This window comes from Cervus elaphus, chromosome 5, assembly GCF_910594005.1.
Source record: "Cervus elaphus chromosome 5, mCerEla1.1, whole genome shotgun sequence".
NCBI lineage: Eukaryota > Metazoa > Chordata > Mammalia > Artiodactyla > Cervidae > Cervus > Cervus elaphus.
Genome location: NC_057819.1, coordinates 83,273,836 through 83,296,250, shown reverse-complemented (window position 1 = coordinate 83,296,250; position 22,415 = coordinate 83,273,836). Strand labels below are relative to the sequence as shown.

Here is a 22,415-nt window from a genome sequence, read left to right as displayed (position 1 = left end):
CACGGAGGGGTGGCTCCCGGGTTATGTCCAGTTAAAGGTCTGAGGGCAAAACCCCAAGGGCTGAAACCCATTCTGCTTCTCTGCGGCTCACACACCTAAGGCTTCTGGATCTACCTATTCCCTGGGCTTCACTCTTCACTAACGGGGGTGGTGTTCCCACTTGCCTACCTCCCAGGAGAGCCAGAGTGTTAATTAACGCCTGCGTCATGCTTTGAAGATAAAATTATTTAGAGAGACGGGGGAGGAAGACAAACAAAATCAGATCTTCCTTGCCGCATTATGCCTGGGATCCATCTGGATGTTCGGACAAAGCCCGCCAATCACAGTCTTTTCCCTCTAGACCTCAACTGGAACCAAATCTTCAGCACGAAAGCCGCCCTCCTCCCTGGCATCCTTCCCACTGCTGCGCCACTGAAGGCCACTGTGCCCCTGGGGCACTCTATAGCTTCCTGAGTGGCTAACACCCCTGGCCAGCACTAGGCTCAAGGACAGCAGTGGTCATCATCTCTCACCCCGCATGTCCCTTGAGAGCTGAGTCAAGGAAGCACCACATCCAGAGTGACCAACTGGTCACCTGAAATGTCCAACTGCTATAGGGCTTCAGACCTAGAGGGGCCCAGGCACAGTGTCTTGGCTGCTAGATTCTCTACCGCTAATTTTAAAGAGGAGAAATCGGGGACCTCCCTGGCGGGCCAGTGGCTGAGACTTCACGCTCCCAATGCAGGGCACCTGGGTTCAATCCCTGGTCAGGGAACTAGATCCTACATGCCACAACTAAAAAGAACCCATGTGCTAAGACCCGGCACAGCCAAATAAATTTTTTTTTTTTTTTTAAAGAGTAATCAGATTAAACTGAGCATCATAGAAATACTTGAAGAATATGGGAAGGGTTAAGAGGGGCTTCCCAGGTGGCATCAGTGGTAAAAAAAAAAAAAAGAAAGAAAAGAAAACCTGCCTGTCAACATAGGAGATGTAAGAGATGAAGGTTCGATTCCATCATCAGGAAGATCCCCTGGAGGAGGGCCCAGCAACCCACTCCAGTATTCTTGCCTGGAGAACCCCATGGACCGAGGAGCCTGGCAGGCTGTAGTCCATGGGGTCGCAAAGAGTCAGACACGACTGAAGCGACTCAGCACACGTGCAGGGATGGGGGTCAGAATTCACCTGCTCAGCTTTGCCTCAGCCTGAGGCCTGGCCATAGCAGGAGATAGGAGACACAACAGGAGACAACACGACCCCTTGGATCAGAGCCCCCGCATCTCACCCTAAGCTTACTCTGCAAACGCTAAGGTGAGTGGTCCAAACCAAAGCCCGCGGTAGACCAAGGCTGTTGGGTATTGAAGTGTTGCAGGTGGTAGAAAGAGCCAAGGACCCTGCTTGGGGTTTCCTGAAAGATCCTAGAACTCTGCAATACTCCTGTGCTATTCTCAGGAATGGCAGCATTTCCAGGAAAGGAAGTGGTGAAAGGTCAGGGGGCAGGAACAGGAAAGACAGGGCAGGGGAAGTGGGTGGGAGGCTTGCCCCGGGCCAGGCTCTCCTGAAGGCCAGGGCCCCCGCTGCCTGGAGGAGAGCAGGAGGAGCACTGCTTCTGGCCTGTCCGCCTTTTATCCAAACTTGCGGGAAGGCGAGGAAACAGTGAGTCCTGGCTGCCAGTCTGGGTTTACAGAGCAGCCCCAGAGTCTGTTTTCTTACACACGCAGACGGCTGCTAAATTATGCATTTCCCCAGAGTAGAATTATTTCTTTTTTCACTTCTCTTCTGTAGGAAAGCCCCCAAAAAAGTTCACAGGCAGGGATTTCTGGTTATGCTCAGCTTCAAATGTGAATCTCAAAACTTACACAAACCTTTGGAGAAATCGGCATTCATAATCTGCATTAAACATGCATGTGTCACACACGAGCACATTCATCCAGCTCAGAACTTAAGAAGAGAAAAATGGACCATGCAAGCAACATCGCAGGCTGCCTGGTGCTAGAAAAGCCCGGAACAGCCTTGGACTTTGCTCTACTTTGCTCTCCTTGCAAAGTCTCCACTCATTCCTAGGAATTGACAGGAACCCACAAAAGGTGACTCCTTCCCCAAGACAGAAAGAAAAAGTGGCTTGCTGAAATATGAATCTTGTTCAACTGCTGTGGGGCAGACGAGAAGGAATAAGAGGGGGAAAGTGGAAAGCAAGGTGAAGGAGGATCAAGAGAGGGGTCCTTGAGCCTGAGAAGAAAGAATGGGCTGAGTCAGAGAAAAAGTGAAGAGCTGGAGACTGAAAACTAATCACCAATTACTGTCTCCTCCCCTCTTAAGGTCAAATATTAAAAGCTGCTTCTTTAAAAAGCAGTCAGTTTTTAAAAAGGAAGTAAAAAGAAGTCAGTTGTTAGGAAGGAAGATGAAATAGCTTTTTGTTTTTGTTTTTCTAAGGAAGAAGTTAAGGCTACAGGGCTGCAGAACTCACCGCATTTTAATCTCTGGACTGCGGTACCTGCTAGTGGGGCCACAGGCTCCATGGGGCTTCCTGAGTCCACCTTGCTGAACACATTGTGGAGTTTAAATTGATTTCCAACAATAATCAAATGAGCTCGATATTTAAAAGCCTCAGGGCACGTGTACAAATTAAACACCATTTTAAGCGAAATAATAATCCATCACAGTGGAAATTAAAGGGAGATTTGCTACCACCTCCAGCTGGCCCCTGCTGGTTGGCGTGGAAAGAAAAGATGTGAACTATTATGATTAAAAACAAAGACCTCAGATATGCCACGCTGAGAGCCAAACTCAAAGGGAGCACACAGCGAACCTAGACATCCCACCTCATGGACTGGGCTTTTCCACCAGAAGCCACGACTGCCCAGGTGGAACTCAAAACAGAACCTTCTGCGTGTCCCTAGGATGGAGGGCAGGGAGGTACCGAGCCCTCAGATAAGTCATGAAGGCACTGGATAAGTGACAGCGAGCAAAGCTGCATCCGATCTCACAGAGCCCCAGAAACGGGGAGGGCGCAACTCGCCGAGGGAAGTGACCCCCCCCCCTCAAGCCACAGGCCAGGACCACCCCGAGGTGTGCCTCCGTGCTGTTGTGGGGTGTTGTTCTGGAGGAGGGCGGGCAAAGACTGCCTGGAAAAGAAGTGGGCTCTGGAGTCAGAAACCGGTGGTAGGGGACTGCCCTGGTGGTCCAGTGGTTAAGACGCCACGCTTCCAATGAAGTGGGTGTGGGTTCGATCCCTGGTCGGGGAACTAAGATCCCACGGGCTGGCCAAAAAAAAAATAAATTTAATAAAATAAAAATAAAATCATGAAAATGGTAAACTAAAAAGAGAGACTGGTTCTGCTCCACTGTAGCTGAGTGACTTTGGCAAGTTATTCAACTCCTCTTACCCCCCGCTCCCCCAATTCTAATAAAACTGACATACTCAGGGTGAGGAGGATCAAATGAGAGGATATAAGTACACGCACAGTACTGGCACACAAAACACCAAAATTGTAGCAATTGCTATTTTTAGTGGTCGATGAATTTAAAAAAAAAAAGATGCTGCTGCTTCAAAAAAAAAAAAAGAAGAAAAAGGAAAAGGAGGCCAGAGAGTTCAGAGACAGACATGGTTTTCCTGCTGCTTCATTAGGATTGTCTAGCTTGTTTTCAAGCAAGGTAGATGGTACCTTTGCGATCACTGGGATGACATTTCTCTAAACCTAGAATTCTCTTCTCAAGGTGGTGAGTGCACTGGAGGATCTGCAGCAATGTTCCTTCCCCTAGGGGGTCACTTCCCTCATGGCCATGCTCGCAAAGGGCCTAAAGCACTGCCAGGAACATAGCATCTCTGATGCACACAGCCCTAGCAGGGCTGAGTCTCCTTCCCCCTTAAGCCCACCTTCTGCATTCAGCCAGTGTCATGTATTTAAAAAGCATGTATGTATTTAATCTCATCACTCTCATGTCCTTCAGAAAGGCAACACGAGGCAGTGGGTGAACAGATGGATTCTGAATATTTAACTGAAAAAAAAACCTAAAACATTTAATTCAAAAAGATGTACATACCCCTATGTCCACTGCAACACCATTTACAATAGCCAAGATATTGAAGCAACATGTGTTCATTGATGGATGAATAAAGATGTGGTATATATACTATATATATATATTTATTCATATACACACACAATGGAATATTACTCAGTCATAGAAATGAATGAAATCTTGCCATTTGCAGCTACATGGTTGCATGTGGAGGGTACTGTGCAAGGTAAAATAAGTCAGACAGAGAAAAACAAATACCATATGATTTTACTTATATATCTAAAAACAAAGCAAACGAACCAACATAATAAAACAGAAACAGAGTCACAGATACAGAGAACAAACTGGTGGCTGCCAGAGAGGAGAGGTGTGGGGGGACAAATAAGACAGGTGAGATACAAACTTCCAGCGATAAAATAAATGAGTCATGAGGATGAAATGTACACACAGGGAATTCAGTCAACAATACGGTAATAACTTTGTATGGTGACAGGTCTTACTGTGGTCGTCATTTCATAATGTATAAAAATATTGAATCATCATGTTGTACACCTGAAAATTAATATCATATCGTGCAGTATGTAATTAATTACAACAATATTTTTAAAAAGGGTTTCTGGAAACAGACTCCGAGGATTTCAAACCTCAGTTCAATAACTTATTAGCTGTGTGACCTGGAACAACTTAACTCTCTGGACCTTGCTCTCATCATCAAAATCTAGGAACACTGATAATGACCTCATAAGGCTCTTGTGAGAATTAACTAAGCTAAAACCTATAAAGTACTTACATAGGCACCTGGCATATAGTAAAGAAGGAAAGAAAGCAAGTGAAGTCGCTCAGTCGCTCCTTCTCCAGGGGATCTTCCCAACCCAGGGACTGGACCCAGGTTTCTTGCATTGCTGGCAGACTATTTACCAACTGAGCCACCAACAGAAGCTGTCTATCTATATATAAATACATATATATATATATATATATCTGTTGAGGTTACAGCCTAACCATTTTCCAGCTTTTCCATCTTGTACTTATTGTAGGCCCTAAAGGAGGAAGTGGCAACCCACTCCAGTATTCTTGCCTGGAGAATCCCATGGACAGAGGAGCCTAGTGGGCTACAGCCCATGGGATCGCAAAGAGTCGGACACAGCTGAGCACACACGCACTTACCGCAGGAACTCTCAGGAATCCTAAGAAGGATTTCATGCTGGCTTTAAGAACAGGAGGGTAGGAGCATGAACAGGAGGGTAGGAGCTTGTTCCAGGAGGAAAGAGAGAAGACCCAACTGGAGGCAAGAAATAGGCTGCAGTGGAAAGGGGATAGGTGAGCCATTCTGGGACTAGAGACAGAAAAAAACGAAGAGACAGAATGGCTGTGGAAAACCTCTATCCCAGGAGATACTCCTCTCTCTTCCCCTTTCTCCTGATCTCACCAGAATCCTCGATCCTGCTCAGGAAGTGGGGAGACCCAGTTTCCCTAGGGTGCCACTTAAGAGAAGTGGGTGGTGGTATCTTCCCCTGGTGAGGAGGACAGGATTAGAGAGGGACTTGGATTCTGTCTTGGTTCTTCTCACTAGCTGCATCGCCACTGGGCAAGCTGCCTGAAAGAGACTAGCAGTGCCTACCTCGTGGAGGAGACAAAAGCATCAGATGACATAATGCAAGTGAAGCATTCAGCAGAGCACCTGGCATGTGGCTGGTACTCCATAACCTTGATTAGCTGCGATCATCCTCACCAGCAAGAGAGAAGAAAACACGGGAACCCTTCCTGTTCACAAGACCTGAATAAGTGGTGCTCCTGTCTGCCAGGTTGACTCATGGTGGTTAGAGGGTTAGGCCTAAATTAATCCACTTAAAGGTATACTGTGGTTTAAGCAGGTTCTGGTGGCTTAGCTGGGGATCTGACATTACTGCAGTGTCACTGTGAACAACAGACCACTCCATCACTTCGTGCAATGGAAGGTACCTCTGCAGTCTGCATTGACTCTACTAATCCCAGGAGGGGGCCGCTACTGAAAACCTTATTGAAACTCTGTATTAAAACTGCCTCAAGCTGATGTGCAAGGCACGTGGGAAAAACAATGCTATCACTTCATGGTTAACCACTTTATACCTCTGAACTCAGGTGGTACTTTAAATCCATCTAGTTAATGGAAAAAAAAAAAAAAAACCATTTGGATATTCAGGAAACCACTCTTTCATAAACAAAACCAACCATTCATCTCTATGTTGGATACAGGGTCTAGTCTTAATTTCAGGGGGATTATCTTTCAGATGATAATCCAACATGATCTCTAGGATTCCTTCAGCTCTTAAAAACCTGATTTCATGTGATGTCTCTGCCAGCTGAACCCTGCCCCAGAGTAAAGTGCCCACCCACCAACCTTCTGTTTTGCGAGGTCACAGAAACATCCCAGCCTCGCAGAGTCCACTGGCTGGACAGTGCTTTGCAACATCTGTTAGCAAAACAATATATTTCCACATGGCCCTTAGTTCAGCACTCTGCCTGGGAGGCCCCCATGTGAGGTTTACATCTGTTAGAACATCTGCATAGAGAAGAGGCACTTCCTCTTGAATATTCTGAAACTTGCAAGTAATTTACTAGTCATTACATACAAATAGCTGTTGCTAGCTGGCTAGGAAGAGATCAGATATTACTTTGGGTTGTTTCTACAATTCTAACCAAATACAACCTGTCTGAAGATTCATTACCAAGCACATTTGGCTTAAGTTCACTGATGGCTTCCTTCTTTTTCTTATATAACACCAAGATCCAAAAAGGATTTAAGGGGGCTTTACAAAAGCACAAATCATACAACACTATTAAAATAGATTAAGAAATTAGGGTAGGAAGAATTAAAGAACAAAAAGAGAGTTAGGACACAAATGCATGCTATTAAATTACTAAAGATTTTCTGAATTTCAACTGCAAATTTGGCTTTGAGCTCCCCAAGAACCAAGGCAGGAAAAGAAAATACCAGCCGTTAGACGTTTTGTATTTCCTGTGAAATGAAAGCATCTTGGCTGCTCAGGACACAGATTCTCTGAGAGACATTTCTCCTCTGGGTGGTTGCAGGAGACAGTGAGCAAGCCAGCGGACGGAGCCCCAGTGCGTCAGCCCTTCCCGCCACGGGATTCTCTTACAAGACTTTCTCAGAGGCCCCTCCGCGAAAATGGACAGCGCGAGGAATACTGACGATTCAGTAACTGGGATTCTACATGGGGTCAAATGAGGGCGGCCCAAGAACGTGGCTTTCGGATGGTCTGGCTGGATCCAGCGATATCGGCTCTCCAGAGGAACGGGAGAGCTGCACAGCCTTCTGGCAGCGCTCCACGAATATCATTTATCACAACCAGGCTTTTGAGTAACAAAAATATGGGCAGCCTCCAACATGCCAAGTCCAAACACTAATACTTTTGAATGCTAGCACTTATTTGGCCCGGGTGCTGCATTCAGCTCTCTCCCTGGGCTGTTTTTTCCCCTGAAACTCTCCCTTATGGGCCTCCTCTTGCCTCTCTGGGTTCCTCGGCCTCTGATGGAGCCTCAGTCTCCCAGGCAGCTCTTCCATCCTCCTCCTCCTTGGAGGAGCTTCCACCAGATGCCTGCTTGCCCTCCCCCCCACCCCCTACATCTCCAGCATTCTCATCCACACTCAAGTCTTCTAAATACCTCTCTGGATTCCTTTCTTTCTTTCTTTAATATTTATTTTTTATTTGGCTGCACTGGGTCTTAGTTATGGGATCTAGTTCCCTGACCAGGGATCGAACCCAGGCCCCCTGCATGGGAAGCGTGGAGTCTTAGCCACTGGACCACCAGGGAAGTCCATGGATTCCTCTCTACAGGGGGACCCCTTTCTGGCTCCTAGGAAAGCACTTAGAATTCCCAAAGCCAGCACCATCTCTCCCCCTCCCCCTGGCTCTCATCCCCTTTCCTCCTCTTCTGTTCCCTCCTCCTGGAGGCCCAGCTGCCCAGGCAGGAAACTCCCTTTATTCTCTCTCCCTTCTATGTCACACACACACACACACACACACACACACACACACACACCCCAGCCTGTCCCCTACACAGCTACTGCCTTGACAACCCACCCTCCCACCATCATCCTCAGTCACAGCTGGCAGCTTTGGGAGCCAGGTCCTCTCTCTCATTCTGAACTTCCTAAACTGGTCCCCCTGACTCAGCGCTTACCTCTCCAACCCAGCCCCTTCTAGAATTCTATTTATACAGCACAATCTGATCACAGCTCTCGCATGTTTCAACCTCCAGTGGTTTCCTAGCAGCCTGCAAGGCAAGGTTCAGCCCCCGTGACGTGGCACTGAAGCCTAGGCCCAATTCTCTCTATCTTCTCGTCAGCTTCCCACACTGCGGCAAACCTGTCTCCCCATCTGACCGAGCTCCTTCATTACCCTTTCTCAAGTTATTTCAGCCTCCTGCAAAGCCTTAACCTATCTTCTCTGCCCAGGAAATACCTCCTCATCCCTTAATACCCAGCTCCAATAAGACCCTGAGGAAGGACTTCCCTGGCAGCCCAGTGCTGCCGATGCAGGGGATGCAGGATCGATCCCTGGTTGTGGAGCTTAGGATCTCACATATCTCACAGGCCAAAAGAAAAAGAGAGCCTAAGCAGAGCTAGAGGCCCCCTTCATCCAGCATGCAAAAAAACAGTTCTCTGGAATGGTACTTTTCCACTCTCAGCCTGGAAACTTCCTGCAGTCAGAGGTCCAGTCTCTATCCACCCACCCTCCTTGGTTCCCAAGGACTCCGGGTATCCAGCACACTGGAGATTCTTGATAAATGTTAATTAACTGAGTAAACTGAATGACCATCATTGGCTCTGTGCTGGCCTCTAAAGCTGGTATTTTTTTTATAGTCTCCTTACTTTGCCCTTATCCAGTACATTTAAAATACTGAATTCCGGGTATTACACGGGACTCACACACCAGTAATGTTCCACAGACTCTTCTGATGTAAACTCACTTGGGCTGGCAGGTTGAAACTCAGGACTGCGGAGCCCTATCTCTGATAGGCCCCATCATAAAAACCTCTGATGGTTTTACCCAGCTGCTGGCAGAAATACTTCCCATTCAGCCTCCCCTGGCCCCTCCCACCACTGCCCACCTAGGGCAACTTCCCAAGGCACCCTCTCCAGGCCAGCAGTGGCTTCTAGACCCCTAAAGAAACCCCCAGACTTCCCACCCAGGAACCTTCTCTTCCAGGAGGGTCCCCACTAAAGCCCCAAGGCAGTCTGAGCTGCTGTTCTAGGTAAGACTGAGTCAGAGAAAATGCAGTGTCAGACTTGGTTCAGGCCGAGGAGGAAAGGGTCCCTTGACCTTGCCTCTGCTCCACGTTTCAAAGAAACCAGATCTACCTACTTGCCGGTCCCCAGGGACTGTCACCTTCAGTGTGAGTCCTTCATTTTCTGCTTGGCCATGCTCAGAGATGATAATCCTGGTTAAAACAAAATGAATGCATTCTTCCCATGATCTGGGCCCCAGATAGGGATCCAGCCCATTCCTCTGTCCCAGACAAGGCTACACTATGAACTGCTATGTAAAGCAGCCATTTAGAAGATCCATAAAGAAAACGTCTTGGAAAGCAGAGTATGAGATGTGGCCAGTCGTCAGGTTACTTCTCAAGGGAACCCTCACCTTAGACTCCTCCAAGCCCCAGTAAGACAGACCCCCAACTCCATGTGATAGCACTTGTCACCGTTGTTATTGAGATGATTATTTGATTGTCGTCTGTGTCTCACATACTCAAAGATCCAATATTATTTACTGAATAAATGACTGTCTTTTGGAACACGGGCACTGTGTGACCTTGCTTTCTCTTTAACTGCTGCTCCCCTAGGGCGCAGCTGGGGCCCCAATTAGCTACAAGCCATCCATCCCAAATCTGCCAATACCATTCTATTGTTCCCCTGTCAGCATGCCTTTGGCTTTCTCACTTTAATCTCCCAATTCAAATAAATCCAAAACTCGGCTCTGACATCTGTGGCTGGGCTCCCTGCCTTTCCACGATTGGAATTTGGAAACTGGACTTAAAACTCAGGAGGAAAAAAAACGGGCAGAGGCACTTTCAAAAGGCTGCCTGTATGTCCAAAGTCTCGGCCGTCACCACCCCAGAGATGGATGCATTTTGTTCTAAGAATTAAAGTGTCACCCAGTGTGGCCATTTATTGAAGGAATGGAAAAGGAACAGGGTGGGGGAGACAGATTGATTCTAGAGCAAATTTCTGGCTTCTTCCTGTTATGGGAATGGCAGATTTTCATAAGAATGACAGCCGCATCTCCTTTTCAGCCTGGCACTCCTAGGTGAAGCCAAGCATGTTGCCGGTGCTGCCTTGTCACATACTGTCAGAGGCCTCCACAAAGCTAGTAGTTTATGGGTTAATCTTCCCACTAGATGCTGTGTCGTTCATGATCACGTCCAGGAACCACATCCAGTTGATCATCTGTCATAGCTAGCCCCAAGCCCCACTGGCACTAAGAGCTCAGAGAAGGAAGGTAGGAAATGAGCGAAGGATGGACGTAGGAAGAGTCACTGAGGCCTTTCAGCAACTGTCAGAAAGCCTCCAGAGCTCCACAATGTATTAATTTCTTACTGTGGGCCCATGAGGGGTGAAGCACTCGATACATATTATCTCAATCCTCACAACAACCCAGAGAGGCAGGTATTATTATGATTACTCCTATTTGAGAGATGATGAAAAAGCCCAAAAGAAGTTAAGCAATTTGCCCAAGGTCACTCTGCTAGAAAGTACCAAAAAGTGAAGTCAAACTGTTTGCCGCCGAGTGTCTGACTCTTTCTGACCCCAGCGACCACAGGACTCCAGGCTCCTCTGCCCATTGGATTCTCCAGGCAAGAATACTGCAGTGGGCTGCCATTTCCTTCTCCAGGGGATCTTCCCTAAACCAGGGATCGAACCCAGGTCTCCTGCACTGCAGGCAAATTCTTTTCTGTCTGAGCCACCAGTGGCTTAAATAGAAAAGTACCAGAACTGAGATTTGAATCTGGGAACCACCCCCCAACCCCACCAGGGGATCCTTCAACCAAGACATGACAGAAAGTGATCTGAAGAGGTGCATCCTTGGTCCTGAGCCCTCTAAGACAATACCTCCCAGAGAGAGAGACCAAGTCAATTAATGACAATGCAAAACGAAGATGTCAAGTTCTCTCAAAACATCTTCAGACTCCCAGGGTTGGCCCAGTGAGTCAACTTTTAATTGCAGCAACCTGAGAAAACAAATGAGGGGAGGGAATAACCGGAACCAGAAGGTGGGACAGCAGAGTAGGCACAAGAGAATGCTCGTTTTCAGTTCTTGTCATCTCTTCACGCTAACGGGGTATTTAGCTTTCAGGCTGCAGTCACTTTCCCCCCTCAAATCCTGAAGAAAACAAATTAAGAATCATGTAAGCAAAACTAACCCAAAGCCCTATTAATATATATTTACATAACACACATGTTTATACCCTTAGCACAGCAAATACTGAAAGCGAATCCTTTCTACCTTACGGTCCCTTTTGAGGTGGGTCAGTTTAGGTAGGGACACCCCAACAAAGACGAAAGTGGTCAAAGAAAATGATTAAGGGAACACAAATACAATGGATGACACACAGGGACTTACAAACAAAAGAAAAGGAAGAGGCAGACATAGAAACTAAGGCAAAGGAGGCCAGAGGTTAAGGAGGTTTAGTAGCTGGTTTCTGCCTGGGAGAGCAACTGCCTTAGTGATTTCCAGACCTCGGACATGAGTGGGGTGGGCTGCCTAGAAAAATCTGGGAAATGGGGATATGCAGGGGTATTATTTGCTTACTCTTATTAGATTCCCTATTCCAAAAATTCTGATTCTATAGGCCTTTAGCTGGGCCAGGAATTCTCAAGACAATCAAGGTAGAGAATCCCCAGGGACAGTCTCACTTTTGAGGATGCCTATTACCTATGTATGATTTTTCCAGTAGTCACGTATGGATGTTGAGAGCTGGACCACGAAGAAGGCTGAGTGCTGAAGAATTGCTTTCAAAGTGTGGTACTAGAGAACACTCTTGAGAGTCCCTTGGACAGCAAGGAGATCAAATTCAATGGAAGAACTGATGCTGAAGCTGAAGCTCCAATCCTTTGGCTACCTGATGCGAAGAGCTGAGTCGCTGGAAAAGACCCTGATGCTGGGAAAGATTGAGGGCAAGAGATGGTTGGATGGCATCCTGACTCAATGCACAGGAATTTGAGCAAACTCAGGGAGATTGTGAAGGATAGGGAAGCCTGGAGTGCGGCAGTCCATGGGGTTGCAAAGAGTCAGACACGACTGAGCAACTCAACAACAATGATCTATGTCAGCTAGGCTGTTGTGCATGGGTCTTCATCGTCCAGAGTTCTACTGTGAATGTAAGTCACAGTCCACTTCTGTGGAGCTACTCGGCAGCAGTGGCAGCCTAAGCAATTTCTCCTCGCATCATACACGCCTCCTGGCGCTCCTCGTACATTTCCGCTCACGTTCATACCCCCGTGGTTGTGCACACACTGTGTCCCCCCGCGTGTTTCTTTCTGCATGTCACTTCCCAGCCCTATCTCCAAAACGCCTACCCTTCTTTCTGTGTCGCTCTAAGGACTTTAGACTCTACCTTGTACTCTGGTTATTGACATAGATGCCTTAATCACTCCTATTTGAGGATATGCTCTTAGGGGCCATATTATAACTTATCTTTTTCTCCCAAAGGTCTTATCATCTGTTGAATGATGATTACCCAGGGAAATAAAATCAAGGTTGAATTTCAGCCCCAGGCCAGAGGTTCCTCTTCTCTATCTCAAAAAAGGAATCGAAATTTTCCTGACTCAGGCAGGATATGTTCTGCCCCAGGTACTCCCACCCAGAACACCACGGGAAAACAAACCAAATCATTAGGTAGGTCAATATTTCCTATAACAAAATTCACATTAGCTAAAATAAAGCCACTTTCTTCTGCCCAACTGATCTCAACCACTGCTCACACCCAGGGGACTCTGAGCCTCAGTGGCATGCATGTGGCTTCCCCGGGGGCTCAATGGTAAAGAAACTACCTGCCAAGCAGGAGACACGAGTTCTATCCCTGGGTTGGGAAGATCCCCTGGAGAAGGAAATGGCCACCCACTCCAGTATTCTGGCCTGGGAAATCCCACGAAAACAGAGGAGCCTGGCGGGCGACAGCCCATGGGGTGGCAAAGAGTCAGACACGACTTAGCGAGTAAACAGCATCCGGCACCCATCTGCCATCTGGATAGCAAGCCTTCCTCTCGTGGCAAGAAACAGCCAAGGGAACTCCAGACACTAGAGGCTAATTTCATCCTGAGCAGTGACTCTTATTTCAGCTAAAACCCACTAAGTCTGGACAGACTGCATTCCCAAGACCACGGGGAGGCCTGACTGCACTGGAACACAGGAGACCAGAGAGGTCAGTGACCCGGCCAGGAAACAGGGCTTCAGGTGGCAGAGCACACCTCACTAGCAGATGCTTAGTCCATTCCAAGAGAGAAGGGAGGCCTGGCCTAGCACTGAGACATTATGAGTTCTTCAGAGTTTAAGTCAGGAGTTGGTACTCCTCCAAAATGCACAGGAGTTGTAAGAGCCCTGGATCTGAGAAATAAAAGATACAGTTTACAGTCTATGCTGTGCCCTACTTAGTTCTGTGCATTAATAAGCAAGTTCTTACTGCCTGTTTGAGCCTCAACATTTATGTCTCTAAAATGTAACACCTAAAATGGATTTGAATGCCCAATCCAGCAAATATCTAAATAATACAGAGTTATAAACCATTAGCTCAAAAGCAGGGAAAATAAAAGGATAAAGTTACCACTGGAAAAAATTGGGATACAGGGCCCGACAGTTATTAAAGTCAAGCCACAAATTTGTTTCTCTGCTTCCTGGCAGCCAAAGCAAAAAGAGAAATATGATCAGTTACACCCAATTGTCCACAAAGGAAAATCATTCCAGTTCCTTGGGAGAGGCAAAGCTTTTCCTGGCACTGGATTCTGAAAGGAAATTTCTCCAATTAGCAGAGATATTAAATGAAGCTGTAGCTTAAGTCTTCAACAATGTAAACTCTTACAAGAAATATAGTAGCAAGTTACAGAAAGCTATTTTGGAGAGCATCAGTCCATAAAGCAAAGGGCAGGACACCCAAGTTCATCTCAGTGAAAGTAATTCGGGCGGGGCTGAGCTAACATGGCCCAAGCATGCAGCTTTCACTGGCCCAACTTAAATCAAGGATAAAACTAAGACCAGGTAGACAACTTGTTCTTCCAAACACTTCTATAAATATTACTTCTTCCACATGGATGTTTATTAAGAGTTGGGTAGCAATTTCCAATTAGATGACTTCTACATTCCATTCCAGTTCTGATAAATCTAAGTGACCTTTTTGGTCTTCATTTACTTACATTAATGTAAAATTTGGTAGTTTTCCCTGTCTTACTGCACTCCCAAATCAATAGAAATTCCTGCCAGTGAGAGAGACAGAGAGAATCTAACTATTAACATTACTCTTGCTATTAATAGCTAATACCAAGAGCTCATGTACCAGGCCCGGGACCTGGGTTCCTGTACATTCTCTCATTTAATCCTCCCACCAACCTTGTGTGATAGTAACTATTATTAGTCTCATCTAACAAATAAGGAGCAGAGACTCAGAGAAAATGTCCAAGGTCACAGAGCTTTCTAGTTCCAAAGTCAAGATTCTTAGCCCTACTTATAGTGCCTAGCATTAATGAAACATGATTACTATGTTTGTCAGAACAATGAAGCCTAGTGAGGCCAGTAGAGCAGGCAAGAGTTATTATAAAAACAAAAAAAATAACCGTGGAGATTTTAGAGACTTTGGCAACCTATAAAAAGACAAAAAGGATGAAAAATTTGTGAGAGGCAGAAATCTCAGAAGTAATTCCACAGGAACAGAAAATCTCAGGAAAAGGAATAGAAAACTTCTTTTCCTCCTCTTCTCTTGAAAACAAAATATTATAAAATAGACAGTGAATGAAAACCTACTACACAGCACAGGGAACTCTGCTCAGTGCCCTGTGATGACCTAAATGGGAAGGAAATCCAAAAAGGAGGGGAGGGATGTGTTATCTACACGTACCTGATTCACTGTGCTGCACGAGAGAAATTAACACAACATTGTAAAGCAACTACACTCCCGGAAAACTCACTCAAACCCACGTCCATTGAGTAGTGATGCCACCCAACCATCTCAGCCTCTGTCATCCCCTTCTCCTCCTGCCCTCCATCTTCCCCAGCATCAGGGTCTTTTCCAATTTGTCAGTTCTTCCCATTAGGTGGCCAAAGCATTAGAGCTTCAGCTTCAGCATCAGTCCTTCCAATGAACACCCAGGACTGATTTCCTTTAGGATGGACTGGTTGGATCTCCTTGCAGTCCAAGGGACTCTCAAGAGTCTTCTCCAACACCACAGTTCAAAAGCATCAATTCTGCGGTGCTCAGCTTTCTTTATGGTCCAATCATCACATCCATACATGACTACTGGAAAAACCATAGCTTTGACTAGATGGACTTTTTTTGGCAATGTAATATCTCTGCTTTTTAATATGCTGTCAAGGTTGGTCATAACCTTCCTTCCAAGAAGTAAGCATCTTTTAATTTCATGGCTGCAGTCACCATCTGCAGTGATTTTGGAACACCCAAAAAATAAAGTCTGTCACTGTTTCCATTGTTTCCCCATTTATTTGCAGTGAAGTGATGGGACCAGATGCCATGATCTTAGTTTTCTGAATGTTGAGTTTTAAGCCAACTTTTTCACTTTCCTGTTTCACTTTCATCAAGAGGCTCTTTAGTTCTTCTTCACTTTCTGCCATAAGGGTGGTGTCATCTGCATATCTGAGGTTATTGATATTTCTCCCGACAATCTTGATTCCTGCTTGTGCTTCATAGCCCAGCATTTCTCATGATGTACTCTGAATAGAAGTTAAATAAGCAGGGTGTCAACATACAGCCTTGATGTACTCCTTTCCTGATTTGGAACCAGTCTGTTGTTCCATGTCCAGTACTAACTGTTGCTTCCTGACCTGCATACAGCTTTCTCAGGAGGCAGGTCAGGTGGTCTAGTATTCCCATCTCTTGAAGAATTTTCCACAGTTTATTGTGATTCACATAGTCAAAGGCTTTGGCATAGTCAATAAAGCAGAAGTAGATGTTTTTCTAGAACTCCCTTGCTTTTTCGATGATCCAGCGGATGTTGGCAATTTGATCTCTGGTTCTTCTGCCTTTTCTAAATCCAGCTTGAACATCTATCTGAAAGTTCAAGGTTCACATACTGTTGAGGCCTGGCTTGGAAAATTTTGAGCATTACTTTGCTAGCATGTGAGATGAGTGCAACTGTGTGGTAGTTTGAGCATTCTTTGGCATTGCCTTTCTTTGAGACTGGAATGAAAACTGACCTTTTCCAGTTCTGTGGTCACTGCTGAGTTTTCCAAATTTGCTGGCATATTGAGTGCAGCACTTTCACAGCATCATCTTTTAGGATCTGAAATAGCTCAACTGGAATTCCATCACCTCCACTAGCTTTGTTCATAGTTCCTACTCTTAAAAGACTCTAAACTTTGGCTCTCTTGGTCAGTCACTCATTCATTCATTCCAGCAACAATTAGATTTTTACCCTGTGCTACTCCCTGCCAGGCACTGTCAGCAGTGAGCAAGACAGAGGAGCTTCCAATCCAGCCATCAAGTAGACAAATACATTTCCAGATGGTATTAAAGTGCTTTGGAGAAAAAAAAAAATTAAGGGGATTACGAGAGGCTGAGGGGCAGGGAGGGAGGACTGTTCTAGATAACAGGTCAGGGAGGGGCTCTCTGAGAAGCAAGTGAGGGAACCCAATCATGCAAAAATTTGGAGACCAGGCACCAGCAGAAAGGCCCCATGACAAAAACAAACCTTACATGTTTTAGAAACTTCTGGAAGGCCACTGCAGTAGACTGAAGCCAGCCTGAAGTAGAACAGACCAAGTGAAGGCCGGCAGGGAATGAGGTGGGAGAAGATGGAGACAGGGCTACAGGGAAAGGAGGTGGACTCCTTCTGAAGGGCAATGGGAGGGGCATAACCCTAGTGTAAAATCTCCAGGGCTGTGGTCAGAGCTCCAAGGGAAGTTCAGAGAGATGTAGTATCACCAAACTCAAAACTCTTAAGGGAATCCCTTTAGCCTGTAGGCCCTGGTTTTCCATTGTTTGTTGTTGTTTAGTCCCTAAGTCTTCTGCAACCCCATGGACTGTAGCCTGCCAGACTCCTCTGTCCATGGCATTCTCCAGGCAAGAATACTGGAGTGGGTTGCCATTTCCTTCCCCAGGGGATGTTCCTGACCCAGGGATTGAACCGGCATCTCCTGCATTGCAGGCAAATTCTTTACCACTGAGCTGCCAGGGAAACCTGCTTTCCATCACTAGATGCTAAAAGTAAAAAAGACAGTTCCTTTTCCAGAGCTTTATACCCCCTCATCATGAAGGGAATGCAATTGTCAGAGCAACTGGTGGTTTGGTTGACAGACTCTAGGGAAATGCCAAGATAATTTACAAAGAAAACTGATCCAGACCTCTATCTGAATCCCACCTGCTCTTCCCATCCTAGGATGTCGTATCCTTGGCCATCCTTTTGTTGTTTTCTATTCCAGAGGCTCAAAACTCAACACTCTCCATGTGAGCTGCTAGACCAGACTGAATATTATTAAAGTTAATTTCAACAATCCCACTGTTAGCCTTCCCAAATAAGGCATACCCTTGGCAGGAAGCACCACAGAAGGATGAATTTGAATTTGAATCTTTTCTGAAGCTAAACTGCAGCTTTGATTAATTCGAAGAAACTTCTTTTACCAACGTGTTTGGACACAAGAATAAGAGGGAAACATCCAACATGTGGAAGAAGCAGGAGTGTGTTTCTGCTTGAAAGTAGAGATGGGTAAAGCGAAGTGAAAGTGTTAGTCGCTCAGTCGTGTCCGAGTCTTTGCAATCCCATGGACTGCAGCCCATCAGGCTCCTCTGTCCATGGGATTTTCTAGGCAAGGATACTGGAGTGGTTTGCCATTTCCTTCTCCAGGATCCAACCCCAGTCTCCTGCATTGCAGGCAGATTCTTTACCTGAGCTACCAGGGAACAGGTAAGAGAGACAGGTAACAGCATCAGAAAACGGGTGACTAATCAAGATCCAACTGCACACAGGAGCCGAGCCACCACCCAGGAAAGAAGCTGGGCTGAGGTCGGCAAGGGGGCATGGAAACTTGTTGTCACTTCTTGTTAACAGACAAACCCCTGGCTCCCCTCCCCACTCCCAAGAAAAATAAAATCACCAGTATGCCCTTCCTCCAGGTTACACAGCCTGAAATACCCAGATACTAAACAAAATCAACCTTTCCTGCTGGCCAGACTCTTAATGTCCCAGGCACAATGACTGTTATCCTCAACTCAAAACCATTAAAATCATTAAAACCCTGAAAATTCACCTACATCTGGGAATAATGCAGCAGATTCAACAGCACTACTCATGACCCCAACCCCACACACCTAGAAACATCCAGAATAGTGAATGTACAGAATAGTGAAAAGCAGCCCTCAAATGGACTGGAGCAGGGTGCTGCGGGGAATAACAGGGCCCATGCCTATCTCTTAGGGCCAATGCTTCAAGGCAGCTGAAAGCAAACACTATACCCTTAGACGTTTCAAAGCCTGGGCCTGCGACAGATCAGCGGTCCTAGGTCTGTATACAGTGTGGGTCATATAATCTGACCAAGGCTTTGCATATCAGTGTTCATCGCCCCCAATTCCCACTAGTTCAGCGTTTCTTATCAACCATCTGTCTCACAACCTCATGGCCCACTTATTAAAAACGTCCCTCACTGACAATAAACATCTCCGGAGTGGACTTACAAACTACAGTGTTTAAACACTACCCAGGTCGTCTTTATGCACATTTAAGTCTGAGAACTTCAGCAATGTTTCTGCAAACTCTGGGCCATGAGTCATGACCAGCAGTTGATTTTTTTTTTAATTAAGTAGGAAAAAATTATAAATAGAACACACTGCAGGTAGTCAGGGCAATTATTGTTTCTGGGAACTTAAGCGGTTGTGGACCTCTGTGCAGTGATGTAAAATGTATTCATCACTGTGGTTCAGTTTAAAAACCACTCTCCTAGAGGGATGAAGGAATATTTTTATGGAATATTTTATGCTATTCCTATGCATGGTGTTTATTTACCATTTTTCACCCCTAATTCCGAGCTTCTGGATTTTAGTTCAAGCACAAGTTATCAAGACACAAAGGCTGTTATCAAATCCTAAACTGATGAGGCAATGTCAAACTGAACAGGGGGGTCAGCTCAAGGCTCCTTCCTGCCCCAGACCCTTCTCAAGGAGCTGAGGATATGGAAAGTGCCAAAGGGAAGTTTGTACAACTCTTCCCAGGCTGGACCTGTTCCTTGGTAAAGAACTTGCACACTCATTATCATACATTAGAAGAATTGAAATATTCCCTTATGGGTGGGTAGGTAGCCAGGCGGGGGAGGCTCAGTCTCAGTCTAAGGAATAAGAGAACTCAGGTTCAACCCATCAGTGCAGTCCTGGGGCAGTGACTAGGTCAAAGGAAAGTCAGGGAAGGGTGAATCCAGGCCCACTGACCAGCAGGCCCTGAGCTCTCAGAATCAGGACAGCACTGGACAGCATCAGGCATGTGAAGTCACGTCTCACCCCAGAACCAGTGACATCGGTTGCCTTGGGCAAGTCACTTAGCTTTTCAATCCCCTCGGTTCCTTGCATGGCCAATGTTCTGGGAGCAAGTGGAACACAAGGAATCAGACAGCGTCCCTTCTTGCCCAATGCAAGGACAGGCAGCCCCATCTGGCCCGACCAGAAGAGAGGAACATGGGAGGAAGAGCTAGGAGGGAGAAGGAATAGCTGGGACTTCTCTGGTGGTCCAGGGGTTAAGGCTCCAGCTGCCATTGCAAGGGGCGTGGGTTCCATCCCTGATGGGGGAACTAAGATCCCGCCTGCCAGCAGGATGTGGCCAAAAAGAAAAAAAAAAAAAAAAAAAAGAGTAGCTAGCTGTCTTTTCAGCTTTTAGACTCATCAGAAGCAAGGACTTACTGAAAACAGCCTGAAGACTCGAGGAGAGCAACCGACGAGGAGGCCTGAGCTCAAAAACCAAACAAAAAAAAAACCCCAGCGAAGCCCAGGAGCGGTTTCCCCGTGCCATTCAAAGCCGCGGGACCGCGGGCAGGTCAGCTACATCACACAGAAAAACCGAGGGCGCTCACTCCCTAGGCTTTATAAGCTCTTGTAAGCCGAGAGTGAAGTCAGAGGTGGCAGGCTCCTGGGCCGGGTCCAAAAGAACAGGTGGTTCCCCTCCCCCCCACCCTCGCCAACGAGAGAAAAGTCACCACTTGCGGTAAAGATACCCAGAGGAGGTCAGCGGCCAGGGAGGGTGCACCTGAAGCAGTGAGGGGTCGGGGCTGCCCCCCAAACCCACTTCCCGAGAGATACTCGCTGGAGAGGCCCCCTGATTCCGTCGGGCAGGAGTGAACTCGCGCCCACCTCTTTGGCAAGGGCCCTGGGGAGGCGCCGGGAAGCGGCCAGGCAGGAGGAACTCTGCTGCGGTTACCTCTGCCCGGGGCCGGCCAAGTGCTCCTCGGAGTCTTGAGGGCAGCCAGTCCCCCAAAAGGCGGGGGAACCGGTGGGGCACCGAGGGCGGCGCCCCCGGACCCAGTGTCTCCAGCGCAGACCCAGCGACATCGGGGACAGAAAACGCCTTAAACTCCCACCACGGGCCCCCACCCACGAAGTCCCAACCCGCGGGAACTAAGCTGAGAAAGGCGCGGCCATCGGGTCTCCAGGTTCACACCCCCCGCCCCCGCCCCGCGCGCCCCAGACCAGCCCGGCTAGTCGCCCGGGTCCCCGGCCCCGACCCGGGGACCCGCGCCCCCTCGGCGCCCGCCGCGGGCCGCAGCCGGGCCCCGGCAGTGTTTGTAAACAAACCGATCACGTGGCCCCGGCGGCTCGCTCCCCGCCCCCTGTGCCCGCGGCCCCCCCACCCCGCCCCGGGGCGACCCCCGCGCCGGACCCCACCTCGGCCGCGCCGGCCGGAGGGTGCCGCGCGCGCTCCGAGAGAGCCGGGCCGCCGGGGCCCCGGGGCGGGGAGGCGGGGGGACGGGGACAGGCGTCCCGCGCCCCAAGCGGGCGCCCCGCGCTGACAGCACGCCCCACGCCCACGCGCGCCGCGCTCGCGTCTCACTCACCCGGCAGCCCGCAGTCCCGTCCGGCCCGCGCCGCGCTCGGCTCCGCGGGGATGCGCAGCAGCGAAGGACCGCCCGGCCGGATCCCGGGCCCGGGCGCGCTCTTAAAGCCACAGCCGCCGCCGCCGCCGCTCCGCATCCCTCCCGGCCGGGCCGGGGGCCGCCGGGTGACGGACGCGCCCCCGCGCCTATCCCCTCGGCGCAGCACATAGCAACACGCCGCGGGTTGGCTGCGCCCGGCCGCAGCCCATCCGCCGCGAGCCAATCAGCGAAGGACGGAACTCCGCCCCCTGCTTCCCCGACCTCCGCCCCCCACCCCCCACCACCCCTTCGGGCCCCGCCGGGCTTGGGTGCGGGGCGCGAGGCGGGCGCCGGGATCTAGCCCTGGGGAGGCTGAGCCCGCCGGGCCTGGCGAGGCGGGGGTCGGCTGGCCCGAGGGACGGGGAGGAAGGGTGATGACGATGGAGAGGCTCTCGGCGCCCGGGCGAAGACCGTTTATTTGGGTTTGGAGTTTGTCTCCAGGTCAAGGCTGGGATTTCTAGAACCCGGGGTGGGAGCGGGGGGGCGCGCTTTCTAGTGATGCTTCTGCTTAGAGGAGCTAAGACAGTAACTCACTCCTCACGCCTTAGCCGCCCTTAACTCAGTCTAAGTTACCTGGAGAGGCTCTCGGGACCCAGGGCAGTTGAATGTAATAAGACAACGCCAGCCCGAGGGGGCCCCCGCCAGGCCCCACTCAGCAGCAAGGCATTTCCCCTTGTCTCTCTGCTCTCCTTAAACTGGGCGCATTAAATTCAGGATAAGAGGCATTTACATTGGAAGACACCTCGCCCCTAATTGCTGCTGGTTTTCTAAGGCTTTTGAAGAGAAACGATTCACCTGGGACACTAGGATGGTCAGTGACCATAGGGGCGGTGCGCCCAGTCTGGGTCAGTGGAGCGGTGCTTTTCACGGAAGAGACGGTTAAAAAATAAGCCCAGGGCTATCAGGAAATCTAGGGAGGCACCAGGTGGGCGGAGTGGGGCAGCCTCCCAGCAAGAAAACAGGTCACTTTGAGAAAGAATGCAGACAGGGATCAGGGGCAGAGAGCAGTTCAGCCTTTTCATTTGGCCTCTGGGATTCTGCAGTTGTTCAGAAAGCAGGAGGAAACCCCAGGTTTTAGTT

The 22,415-nt window shown here is 48.4% G+C and overlaps 1 protein-coding gene across 1 annotated transcript in view; it reads right to left on the bottom strand.

Moving 5' to 3' along the window:
• Positions 1–21,429, bottom strand: part of YPEL2 (yippee like 2) — an 85,531-nt gene extending 64,102 nt beyond the window's left edge. The window contains exon 1 of the mRNA XM_043902836.1: positions 21,258–21,429. The gene's annotated coding sequence lies outside the window, so the exon portion shown is untranslated. The remainder of the gene's footprint in view (positions 1–21,257) is intronic.
• Positions 21,430–22,415: the final 986 nt, after the last annotated feature.